This window comes from Procambarus clarkii, chromosome 69, assembly GCF_040958095.1.
Source record: "Procambarus clarkii isolate CNS0578487 chromosome 69, FALCON_Pclarkii_2.0, whole genome shotgun sequence".
In the NCBI taxonomy this organism is placed as follows: domain Eukaryota; kingdom Metazoa; phylum Arthropoda; class Malacostraca; order Decapoda; family Cambaridae; genus Procambarus; species Procambarus clarkii.
This window is the reverse complement of record NC_091218.1, coordinates 8,819,410-8,831,816: the sequence shown is the minus strand read 5'-3', so window position 1 is coordinate 8,831,816 and position 12,407 is coordinate 8,819,410. Positions and strand designations below refer to the sequence as shown.

Sequence of the window (12,407 nt, the reverse complement as noted above, 5' to 3'; positions counted from 1 at the left end):
ACACCCCGGTGTTAACACCCCGAACACCCTGGTGTTGACACCCTGAACACCCCGGTGTTAACACCCTGAACACCCCGGTGTTGACACCCTGAACACCCCGGTGTTAACACCCCGAGCACCCCGGTGTTAGCACCCCGAACACCCCAGTGTTAACACCCTGAACACCCCGGTGTTAACACTCTGAACACCCCGGTGTTAACACCCTGAACACCCCGGTGTTAACACCCTGAACACCCCGGTGTTAACACACTGAACACCCCGGTGTTAACATCCTGAACACCCCGGTGTTAACACCCTGAACACCCCGGTGTTAACACCCTGAACACCCCGGTGTTAACACCCTGAACACCCCAGTGTTAACACCCTGAACACCCCGGTGTTAACACCCTGAACACCCCGGTGTTAACACCCTGAACACCCCGGTGTTCACGGGGTCGGGCAGCGTGAACACCGGGTCCGACCTCCCAGTCTGGCCACGACTCTTCCTGCTTAATGAAGAACTCAACAGTCATACATTCATCCACTTCATCATACATCATCAACTGACAACTGAGGCGTGTGAAGGAGAAAGTCGGGAAGGAAAAGTATCTGAGGAAGCGAGGTAAGGTAAGGTAATTATGAGGTGAAAGTACTAGGCCAGTATGATTATATAGCACTTGGAAGGGATATTAAGATCATCTGGGATATATAAGGACGTAGTGAAGGAATGGAAAGCTAACACTTGGGTCATCGGGGATCGAACGTGAACCTTGCAAGAAGCGAGAGGACGGAGTGGAGTAACGGTGCCCATGAAGCACTGGGACCATCGGGGATCGAACACAAACGTATTTTATAAGCAGCACAGTTCTAATAAATTTCAGCAAACTGAAGTGTACACAGTTGTTCTCACCAGTTCTTTAAGGTTTATCAATTAGTTATTGAACTTAGTTAATGAATCAATATTAAAGTTATGTTTATCAGTTAGTTATTGAACTACGCCTGGAACCCGTAGGTGCGGGACTCTGTAGTCCTCCTCCTTGGGTTCCTACCTTGAGGTTACCTTGAGGTGCTTCCGGGGCTTAGCGACCCCGCGGCCCGGTCGTCGACCAGGCCTCCTGGTTGCCGGACTGATCAACCAGGTTGTTGGACGCGGCTGCTCGCAGCCTGACGTACGAGTCACAGCCTGGTTGATCAGGTATCCTTTGGAGGTGCTTATCCAGTTCTCTCTTGAACACTGTGAGGGGTCGGCCAGTTATGCCCCTTATGTGTAGAGGAAGCGTGTTGAACAGTCTCGGACCTCTGATGTTGATAGAGTTCTCTCTCAGAGTACCAGTTGCACCTCTGTTTTTCAACGGGGGTATTCTGCACATCCTGCCATGTCTTCTGGTCTCATGTGATGTTATTTCTGTGTGCAGGTTTGGGACCAGCCCTTCTAATATTTTCCACGTGTAAATTATTATGTACCTCTCCCGCCTTCGCTCAAGGCGGGAGAGGCCAGCCCATCAACCGTGAAGAGCTCAGTCCCCAAGGGTACTGTGCTTGCTCCAGTACTTTTTCTCATCCTCATATCGGACATAGACCAGAACACAACCTATAGCACTGTATCATCCTTTGCAGATGACACTAGGATTTTCATGAGAGTTGGCAACATAGAGGACACGGCAAACCTCCAATCAGATGTTGATCAGGTCTTTCTATGGGCTACAGAAAATAATATGGTATTCAACGAGGATAAGTTTCAGCTCATGCGCTACGGAAAAATTGAAAACATAAAAACAGGAACCACGTACAAAACGCAGGCAAATCATAACATAGAACGAAAAGGCAATGTAAAGGATCTGGGTGTACTCATGTCGGAAGACCTTACCTTTAAAGAACACAATAAAGTAGCCGTCACAACTGCAAGAAAAATGACAGGTTGGATAACAAGAACTTTTCACACTAGAGATGCTATACCGATGATGATACTTTTCAAAACGCTTGTGCTATCTAGAGTGGAGTACTGCTGCACAATGACAGCCCCTTTCAAAGCTGGAGAAATTGCTGACCTAGAGAGCGTGCAGAGATCCTTTACTGCTAGAATCCACTCAGTAAAACATCTAAATTACTGTGACCGACTAAAGAGCCTAAATCTGTACTCCCTTGAGCGCAGGCGGGAGAGATACATAATAATTTACACGTGGAAAATAATTGAGGGGCTGGTCCCAAACCTGCACACAGAAATAACACCACATGAGACCAGAAGACATGGCACGATGTGCAGAATACCCCCGTTGAAAAGCAGAGGTGCAATAGGTACTCTGAGAGAGAACTCTATCAACATCAGAGGCCCGAGACTGTTCAACACGCTTCCACTACACATAAGGGGCATAACTGGCAAACCCCTCACAGTGTTCAAGAGAGAACTGGATAAGCACCTCCAAAGGATACCTGATCAACCAGGCTGTGACTCATACGTCAGGCTGCGAGCAGCCGCGTCTAACAGCCTGGTTGATCAGTCCAGCAACCAGGAGGCCTGGTCGACGACTGGGCCGCGTTGACACTAAGCCCCGGAAGCACCTCAAGGTAGGTAGGTAGCCCAAGGGAGTACAGTTTTAGGCTCTTTAGTCGGTCCCAATAGTTTAGATGTTTTACTGAGTGGATTCTAGCAGTAAAGGATCTCTGCACGCTCTCCAGGTCAGTAATTTCTCCAGCTTTGAAAGGTGCTGTCATTGTGCAGCAGTACTCCACTCTAGAGAGCACAAGCGTTTTGAAAAGTATCATCATCGGTATAGCATCTCTAGTATGAAATGTTCTTGTTATCCAACCTGTCATTTTTCTTGCAGTTGTGACGGCTACTTTATTGTGTTCTTTAAAGGTAAGGTCTTCCGACATGAGTACACCCAGATCCTTTACATTGCCTTTTCGTTCTATGTTATGATTTGCCTGAGTTTTGTACGTGGTTTCCGTTTTTATATTTTCATTTTTTCCATAGCGCATGAGCTGGAACTTATCTTCGTTCAACACCATATTATTTTCTGTAGCCCATAGAAAGACCTGATCTACATCTGACTGGAGGTTCGCCGTGTCCTCTATGTTGCCTACTCTCATGAAGATCCTAGTGTCATCTGCAAAGGATGATACAGTGCTATAGGTTGTGTTCTTGTCTATGTCCGAAATGAGGATGAGAAAAAGTACTGGAGCAAGCATAGTACCCTGGGGGGCTGAGTTCTTCACGGTTGATGGGCTGGATTTTATTTTGTTGACTATTACACATTGGGTTCTGTTGGTCAGGAAATTGTAGATCCATCTGCCTATTTTTCCGGTAATTCCTTTTGAACGCATTTTATGTGCAATAACACCATGATCACATTTATCAAAAGCTTTTGCGAAATCTGTGTAAATTACATCCGCGTTATGTTTGTCTTCCATAGCATCTAATGCCATATCATAGTGGTCCAGCAACTGCGACAGGCAAGAGCGCCCTGTTCTGAAACCATGTTGACCGGGGTTATGGAGATGCTGTGATTCCATGTATTTTGTGATTTTACTTCTTAGCACTCTCTCAAAAAAATTTTGAGGGCTATAGCAGCCCCAGGCTCTGCTTCAGGAGGCTGGGGTCGTTCTTGCACTTGCTGGGGTGGTTCTTCTCCGGCCCCGACCACGACGGTCTCCGGGTTATGAGTCCCTTCACCAGCTTCGAGGTCACCTCCAGAGCTCACAGTTCCTGCGACGGCGCTGGAACCAATCGTATTGGCGTTTGCCTTTCCATTGGAGACTTTCGGCGCCGTGGAGAGGGGGGACCTGCTGCATGGTTGACAGCTTCTCCCCCGTATCAACCTACCCTGGCTTTGTGCCCTGGAGAGGCCACTCCAGACCGACAACCAGAGCACAACTCCATAGTCTCCTGAGACTGATGAATGCCTGCTACTACTACGACTAGAAGATATAGGTAATAATATATATGTAATAGTATTAGTTAACACAAAACTATATATTGGAGGAACTCTACAACCTGTAATAAGAAGTCTTAATGTACTTTGAATGTAACAAATGTTGTAACTTTTTGTGTAATGAAATTTTAAATAAAATAAAATGAAAAATAAGAAATATAGGGGATGGTATGAAAAGACAATATGTGAGTGTACGCGGGTGCCCCACAAGGCTTCCCTGGATGCTGCATGTCGTCTTCTTCGAGGTCGAGGGTTACCTTGAGGTTACCTTGAGGTGCTTCCGGGGCTTAGCGTCCCCGCGGCCCGGTCGTCGAACAGGCCTCCTGGTTGCCGGACTGATCAACCAGGCTGTTGGACGCGGCTGCTCGCAGCCTGACGTATGAATCACAGCCTGGTTGATCAGGTATCCTTTGGAGGTGCTTATCCAGTTCTCTCTTGAACACTGTGAGGGGTCGGCCAGTTATGCCCCTTATGTGTAGTGGAAGCGTGTTGAACAGTCTCGGACCTCTGATGTTGATAGAGTTCTCAGAGTACCAGTTGCACCTCTGTTTTTCAACGGGGGTATTCTGCACATCCTGCCATGTCTTCTGGTCTCATGTGATGTTATTTCTGTGTGCAGGTTTGGGACCAGCCCCTCTAATATTTTCCACGTGTAAATTATTATGTACCTCTCCCGCCTGCGCTCAAGGGAGTACAGTTTTAGGCTCTTTAGTCGGTCCCAATAGTTTAGATGTTTTACTGAGTGGATTCTAGCAGTAAAGGATCTCTGCACGCTCTCCAGGTCAGTAATTTCTCCAGCTTTGAAAGGTGCTGTCATTGTGCAGCAGTACTCCACTCTAGAGAGCACAAGCGTTTTGAAAAGTATCATCATCGGTATAGCATCTCTAGTGTGAAAAGTTCTTGTTATCCAACCTGTCATTTTTCTTGCAGTTGTGACGGCTACTGTATTGTGTTCTTTAAAGGTAAGGTCTTCCGACATGAGTACACCCAGATCCTTTACATTGCCTTTTCGTTCTATGTTATGATTTGCCTGAGTTTTGTACGTGGTTTCCGTTTTTATATTTTCATTTTTTCCATAGCGCATGAGCTGGAACTTATCTTCGTTAAACACCATATAATTTCTGTAGCCCATAGAAAGACCTGATCTACATCTGACTGGAGGTTCGCCGTGTCCTCTATGTTGCCAACTCTCATGAAGATCCTAGTGTCATCTGCAAAGGATGATACAGTGCTATAGGTTGTGTTCTTGTCTATGTCCGAAATGAGGATGAGAAAAAGTACTGGAGCAAGCACAGTCCCCTAGCTGGGGGACTGAGCTCTTCACGGTTGATGGGCTGGATTTTATTTTGTTGACTATTACACATTGGGTTCTGTTGGTCAGGAAATTGTAGATCCATCTGCCTATTTTTCCGGTAATTCCTTTTGAACGCATTTTATGTGCAATAACACCATGGTCACATTTATCAAAAGCTTTTGCGAAATCTGTGTAAATTACATCCGCGTTATGTTTGTCTTCCATAGCATCTAATGCCATATCATAGTGGTCCAGCAACTGCGACAGGCAAGAGCGCCCTGTTCTGGAACCATGTTGTCCGGGGTTATGGAGTTGCTGTGATTCCATGTATTTTGTGATTTTACTTCTTAGCACTCTCTCAAAATTTTTTATGATGTGCGATGTTAGCGCTATCGGTCTGTAATTTTTTGCCTCTGCCTTATTTCCTCCTTTATGAAGTGGTGCTATCTCTGCTGTTTTTAGTATATCAGGAATAACGCCAGTATCTAGGCTTTGTCTCCACAGAATGTGGAGGGCCTGCGATAGTGGTTTTTTACAGTTCTTTATGAATATGGAGTTCCAAGAATCCGGGCCTGGTGCAGAGTGCATAGGCATACTGTTTATGGCTTCTTCAAAATCCAGTGGGGATAGGGTGACGTCTGATATATGATTTGATGTTGGTATCGTATCCATGAAAAATTCATTTGGGTTATCAATCTTTAGTGTGTTTAATGGCTCGCTGAAAACAGAGTCGTACTGCGTCCTCAGTAGCTCGCTCATTTCTTTGTTGTCATCGGTGAAAGTTCCATCTCCCTTTCGCAGGGGCCCGATACTAGATGTGGTTTTTGATCTTGATTTTGCATAGGAGAAAAAATATTTCGGATTTCTTTCTATTTCACTGATGGCCTTTTGCTCTCTTTGCCTCTCCTGGGTTCTGTATGATTCTTGTAGCTTCCGTTCAATTGTTTCTATTTCTCTACCCAACCTTCTTCGCCGTTCTTGAGATAGGGTGCGACTCTCAAGTTGTTCCGCGATTCGTTTTCTTCGCCTATATAGGGAACGACGTTCCCGTTCCAATCTGCATCTCTTCCACTTTTTTCTTAGAGGTATGCGGTTTGATCATATTTCTAGTGCTACTGAGCTTATTTTTTCCAGGCACTGGTTCAGGTTTGCATTTCCTAGCTGTTCTTCCCAGTTTATTTCTGTGAAGTCCTGGTTTATTCGCTCCCAGTTTATCTGTTTATTATTGAAGTTGAATTTGCTGAAATCTCCTCCACCGGGAATCTGGACTGGTTTTGAAGGTCTACTCCCCATGGTTGTCATAACTTCAATTAAGTTGTGATCTGAGTAACAGGTATTTGTAATCATTATGTTCCTGATCAATTCATCATTATTAGTGAAAATGAGGTCCAGCGTGTTCTCCTTCCTAGTTGGTTCTACTATTTGCTGGTTTAAGGCAAACCTGTCGCACATCCGTAGCAGGTCATTTGCATGTGCCTGTTCATTTAGGCTACTTCCTGGTATTCTTTCTGATATTACTATATTAGCCAGGTGCTTCCATTTCAGGTGCCGTAGGTTGAAGTCCCCAAGCAGGATGATGTTCGGAGCTGGACTTGTGAGGTTTTCCAAGCAGTGTTCTATTTTCATTAGTTGGTCTTTAAACTGCTGAGGGTTTGCCTCCGGTGACTTATATACAAGGACAATAACTACATTTAGAATTAAGGTCCCTACAAACTCAACCAAAGATGGTACCCCCTATATATTTATATAACCTATATCTATAAAATAGAATGTTTATCCGAGGTTGGTGACCAGACACTTGGTGGGACTAGCCTCGCCCAGCTTTCCAAGATGAGTCATGTTGGGTAGGGGAGCGTCATAGCCTAGTCGGTGTCGGCCGAATTGTAATACTTTAAGAAATATCGGCATTTATATTACTTCCCTTACTTCATTACAAAATAAAATAAGGGCGAAGAGGTAGAACGGCTTATTGACGGAGCTCGGGTGCATGGGGGGAATTGTGTAAAATCCTGGTTTGTGTCTCGGAGAGGCTGCAGGATCCAAGTAAAGTCAGAAGAACTTCTGGTTGCAATTCTTTTACCATGTCGTAGCTCAGTCGATTAAGGCAGCGTCTGGGATCCTCTCGGACGTAGGTTTGAACCCTCGTCACGGCCCTTGTGGATTTGTTCATTTGATGCATCACGCTATTGTGATTTCTGTGTGTAATCTATGTAGGAGCTTATGATATATTAATAGCAGTGCCTATAAGCAACACATCCATCCTCCATCGTGCATATATTGATGTAATGGACAATGGGATAGTAGAATTTGGTATTATTGAATTTGTATAAACCGGCAAAGGTTTTGTCAAATCAAATCAAATGTTTATTCAGGTAAAGTACATACATACAAGGTCAGATACAAACATGTGAGATTTATAGATAGAGCTTGTACATACAGTGTCTAAAGCCACTATTACGCCAAGCGTTTCGGGCAAGGTTGGCCCGAACCTTTGTATTTGTTTCTCATAAAACCTAACCTAACTTTCCATCCAAGGTCTAATACATGCTAACTGAGGCCAAATATAGTACATATATATGTTATACTAGGCCTAGGAATATATATGTTTGGTTTTAGCTGTATTTTTTCCAGACTATAAGGTGAATAGTACCAAGTTCTACTATGTAATTGTCCATTACGTCAATATTTAATTTATATGTACGATGTTCTACATAGTTACAAAATGTACAGGAGGATGGATTGTATTCATTAAAGATATAAACATTTCTTTTGGTTTGTTATGGTAGGAGAAAATTAGACTGTAGCAGAGCGTAGTTTCGATCTACGGACCTCTGGGTTATGGGCCCAGCACGCTTCCACTGCGCCACTCTGCTGCTGGTGTTATTTGGATGATACATTTTATAGATCTTTTATAATATTATAATTGGTAATATTTTCTTCATAAATAAAAGTATCAGTGTTTCTGCGCTGTAACGCACCAGTACGTACTGATCTTACGCATGGGATGCGCACATCATGGTTACTGGGCACAGCCAGCTGTGTATGACATACATCATAGCATGGGTATGTGATCACTGCTGCACACGATGGGTATGGGTTCACTACCACTCATGAACAGGACAAGTATTGGAGGCACTAACGCTCACAGGATAGGTATACATGGGGTCTACAGGATAAGTATGGGATCCACTCAGCCCTGGAGGCTGATCTGTCGTGTTTGTTGAGGTCTATAGCAACTCTTCTTGCATGTAAACATTCCAAGCATAAGAATTATATTTAGTGTCTGGACCTGGATTCATCAGTCAGTTACGCAAGTACTTACGAACATGTTATCTCAATCTTTGGCGACTTTACACATATTAAACAGTTGATGAGCTCCGAAGGACTGGGAGGCTGTTTATAATTATATATTATTTTCTAAATTGTTGTGTTATGCCGCCAAAACTCGGTATGTAGATGTTCAACCCGTCCTCCTAATAGAACGGCGCCTTTTATACAATACAATACAATTTTATTTAGGTAAGGTACATACATACAATAAATTTTTACAAGGATTGGTAGACTTATAGGTAGAGCTAGTACATACAATGCCTAAAGCCACTATTACGCAAAGCGTTTCGGGCATTAAAGCGTTTCGGGCATTTTGACGAATGCTCTTCCCGAGACCAACAATTAATTGTCGTACTAGAAAATGGTAGCGGCTCGTGAAACTGCAGCCCATCCTCTTGTGTTGGTAGTACTTATAGTAACGATGAGGACCAAAGTACACATATCGACGTACAACGCTATTACAAAGTAGAAAACTGAACTATTGAATTTAGACAAACCGGAAAAGGTTTTGAATTTATATTGCAAAGACAACCTTAACTAACTGAACCTTCCTAGGCCTAATACACTCTATCTGAGGCCTAATATCGTACATATATGTGTGCTATACTAGACCTTGGAATATATATATATTTTTTTAGCCTTTTTTGTTCAGACTATAAAGTGATAAGAACTATATACTTCACTTCAGACAATAAAGACAGTCTATAATTAAGACTATAATTAAGAATTCAGACTATAAAGTGATCAGTAAGTACTATTATGTAATGACTTAGTACGTCAACGTTTGTACTATGGAGCATATACAACAACTACTGTGTAAACAGGAGGATGGGTCGCGACGTTGACATACTGTGCCGTTCTCTGTTGTGTTAGGATAAGGTCACTTACGCGCGAGAGTTTGTTGACGTTGGGAGACTTGAGGAGGACGGGCTGGATCACGGGGCCAAGTGTGACATCGCTGTCAAGTGTGTTATGTCGGTCTTGTCTGAGGTCAACCCCTAGAGTTGGCCAAAATAATCGCCCCCGGGTGGGCTCGAACCACCAACCTTTCGGTTAACAGCCGAACGCGCTAACCAATTGTGCCACGGAGGCTCGAGGAACGTACTAAACAAATTTGTAATAAGGCGGAATTACTTAGATATCGAAGTGTAATAATTATCTGAGTTTACTTGAGAGTTACTTATACTGGCCTCGATCGGGACAGGAGGCCGGCGGCTTGTCGAAGATCCCCCCATTTGCCTTGATGATCTTTTCCTGATGATGATAATTCCTATAGTGTCCTAATACCTAAGGTAACCTTGTGTCTAGTGGTCACGACGGAGACGGGAAGCCGGCAGCTTGTCAATGGTTCCCCCATTTTTCTTAAGTTTCCTCCATTTTTTTTATTCCCTAATTATCCTCCTTTCCCCCCACAAAAAAGAGTAACAACAACAAAAAAGACTCTGGGGTTGGAGTCCCTGTGCCTTCTTTTACCAACTTCGAGGTTAACTCCGGAGCTGGAGCCCCCTGGGGGCAGTTCCTTGTTGCCTTCAACCTCGTTCTGACAGTTCCTGCGACGGCGCTGGAACCAATCTTATTGGCGTTTGCCTTTCCAATTGAGACGTTCGGTGCTGTGGAGAGGGGGACCTGCTGCATGGGTGACAGCTTCTCCCCCTTATCAACCTACCCTGGCTTAGCACCCTGGTGAGGCCACTCCAGACCGACAACCAGAGCGCAACTCCATATAGTCTCCTGAGACAGATGGACGCCTACTACTTGGATGGTCCACCAGTTTTTACATTCTTGTAAAGCCACTAGCACGCATAGCGTTTCGGGCAGGTCCTTTATCCTAATATGACTAATTCCTAAGATTAATATTAATCTTAATTAATAACTCCGGAATACGACCCGTCAACTCGTTTCACTGCAGGGTGAAGAGAGGCGTATTGTTAAGGATTGGAACCCAGTCAATCCTCCCCGGCCAGGATACGAACCCAGACTATACTGTTCGCGAAGTGCTGGGGCTAGGGTTTCACCACTGCGCCACGGGGACTGCATGCACGGGGACCAGTCATTGAAAGTTGCACAACAATTGGGAACTCAAGTAAGAAAGTCAACTTTATTTTCAAGGAAAATAAAGTTATTGAACTGTAAACCTCTCTGGTGCAGCCACATTTGGACTGCTGTATCAAGCATAGAGGCCTCAGCTTCACAACATATCTGCTGTGGAGAAAGTACAACACAGAGCGACAAAAAGCATCTCAGAAGTAAATCGACTCCCATACCAGGAACGGTTGAGGGCCCCAGGACTAACACAGCAAGCCAGACGGGGCATGGTGGCTCCCATACCAGGAACGGTTGAGGGCCCCAGGACTAACACAGCAAGCCAGACGGGGCATGGTGGCTCCCATACCAGGAACGGTTGAGGGCCCCAGGACTAACACAGCAAGCCAGACGGGGCATGGTGGCTCCCATACCAGGAACGGTTGAGGGCCCCAGGACTAACACAGCAAGCCAGACGGGGCATGGTGGCTCCCATACCAGGAACGGTTGAGGGCCCCAGGACTAACACAGCAAGCCAGACGTGGCATGGTGGCTCCCATACCAGGAACGGTTGAGGGCCCCAGGACTAACACAGCAAGCCAGACGGGGCATGGTGGCTCCCATACCAGGAACGGTTGAGGGCCCCAGGACTAACACAGCAAGCCAGACGGGGCATGGTGGCTCCCATACCAGGAACGGTTGAGGGCCCCAGGACTAACACAGCAAGCCAGACGGTGCATGGTGGCCCCCATACCAGGAACGGTTGAGGGCCCCAGGACTAACACAGCAAGCCAGACGGGGCATGGCGGCTCCCATACCAGGAACGGTTGAGGGCCCCAGGACTAACACAGCAAGCCAGACGGGGCATGGCGGCTCCCATACCAGGAACGGTTCAGGGGACCAGGACTAACACAGCAAGCCAGACGGGGCATGGTGACTCCCATACCAGGAACGGTTGAGGGCCCCAGGACTAACACAGCAAGCCAGAGTATACAGAACAGTGTACAGAATAAAGAGCCCCGAACAGTATACAGAAGAGTGTACAGTATACAGAACAGCAGAACAGTATACAGAACAGCATACAGTATATGGAACAGGGTACAGTATACAGAACAGATTACAGTGTACAGAACAGTATACAGTATACAGAACAGCATACAGTATACAAAACCCCGTACAGTATACAGAAGAGTGTACAGTATACAGAAGAGTGTACAGTATACAGAACAGTGTACAGTATACAGAACCCTGTACAGGATACAGAACAGTGTACAGTATACAGAACAGTGTACAGTATACAGAACAGTGTACAGTATACAGAACAGTGAACAGTATATAGAGCCCTGTACAGTATACAGAACAGCGTAAAGTATACAGAACAGTGTACAGTATACAGAACAGTATACAGTATACAGAACAGTGTACAGTGTACAGAACAGTGTACAGTATACAGAACAGCATACAGTATACAGAACCCTGTACAGTATACAGAACAGTGTAGAGTATACAGAGCAGTGTACAGTATACAGAACTCCGTACAGTATACATAACAGCATACAGTACACAGAACAGTGTACAGTATACAGAACAGTGTAGAGTATACAGAACAGTGTACAGTATACAGAGCAGTGTACAGTATACAGAGCAGTGTACAGTATACAGAACAGTGTACAGTATACAGAACAGTGTAGAGTATACAGAGCAGTGTAAATTATACAGAACTCCGTACAGTATACATAACAGCATACAGTATACAGAACAGTGTAAGTATACAGAACAGCGTACAGTATACAGAACAGTGTAAGTATACAGAACAGTGTAAGTATACAGAACAGTGTACAGTATACAGA

General features: G+C 44.9%; 2 non-coding genes across 2 annotated transcripts; both read right to left on the bottom strand.

The window, feature by feature from the left end:
* Positions 1-8,006: 8,006 nt before the first annotated feature.
* Positions 8,007-8,078, bottom strand: TRNAM-CAU (transfer RNA methionine (anticodon CAU)). Its single transcript has one exon. It is a non-coding gene; the product is annotated as a tRNA-Met (tRNA).
* Positions 8,079-9,553: 1,475 nt separating this feature from the next.
* On the bottom strand, positions 9,554-9,627 carry TRNAN-GUU (transfer RNA asparagine (anticodon GUU)). Its single transcript has one exon. It is a non-coding gene; the product is annotated as a tRNA-Asn (tRNA).
* Between the last annotated feature and the right edge of the window lie 2,780 nt (positions 9,628-12,407).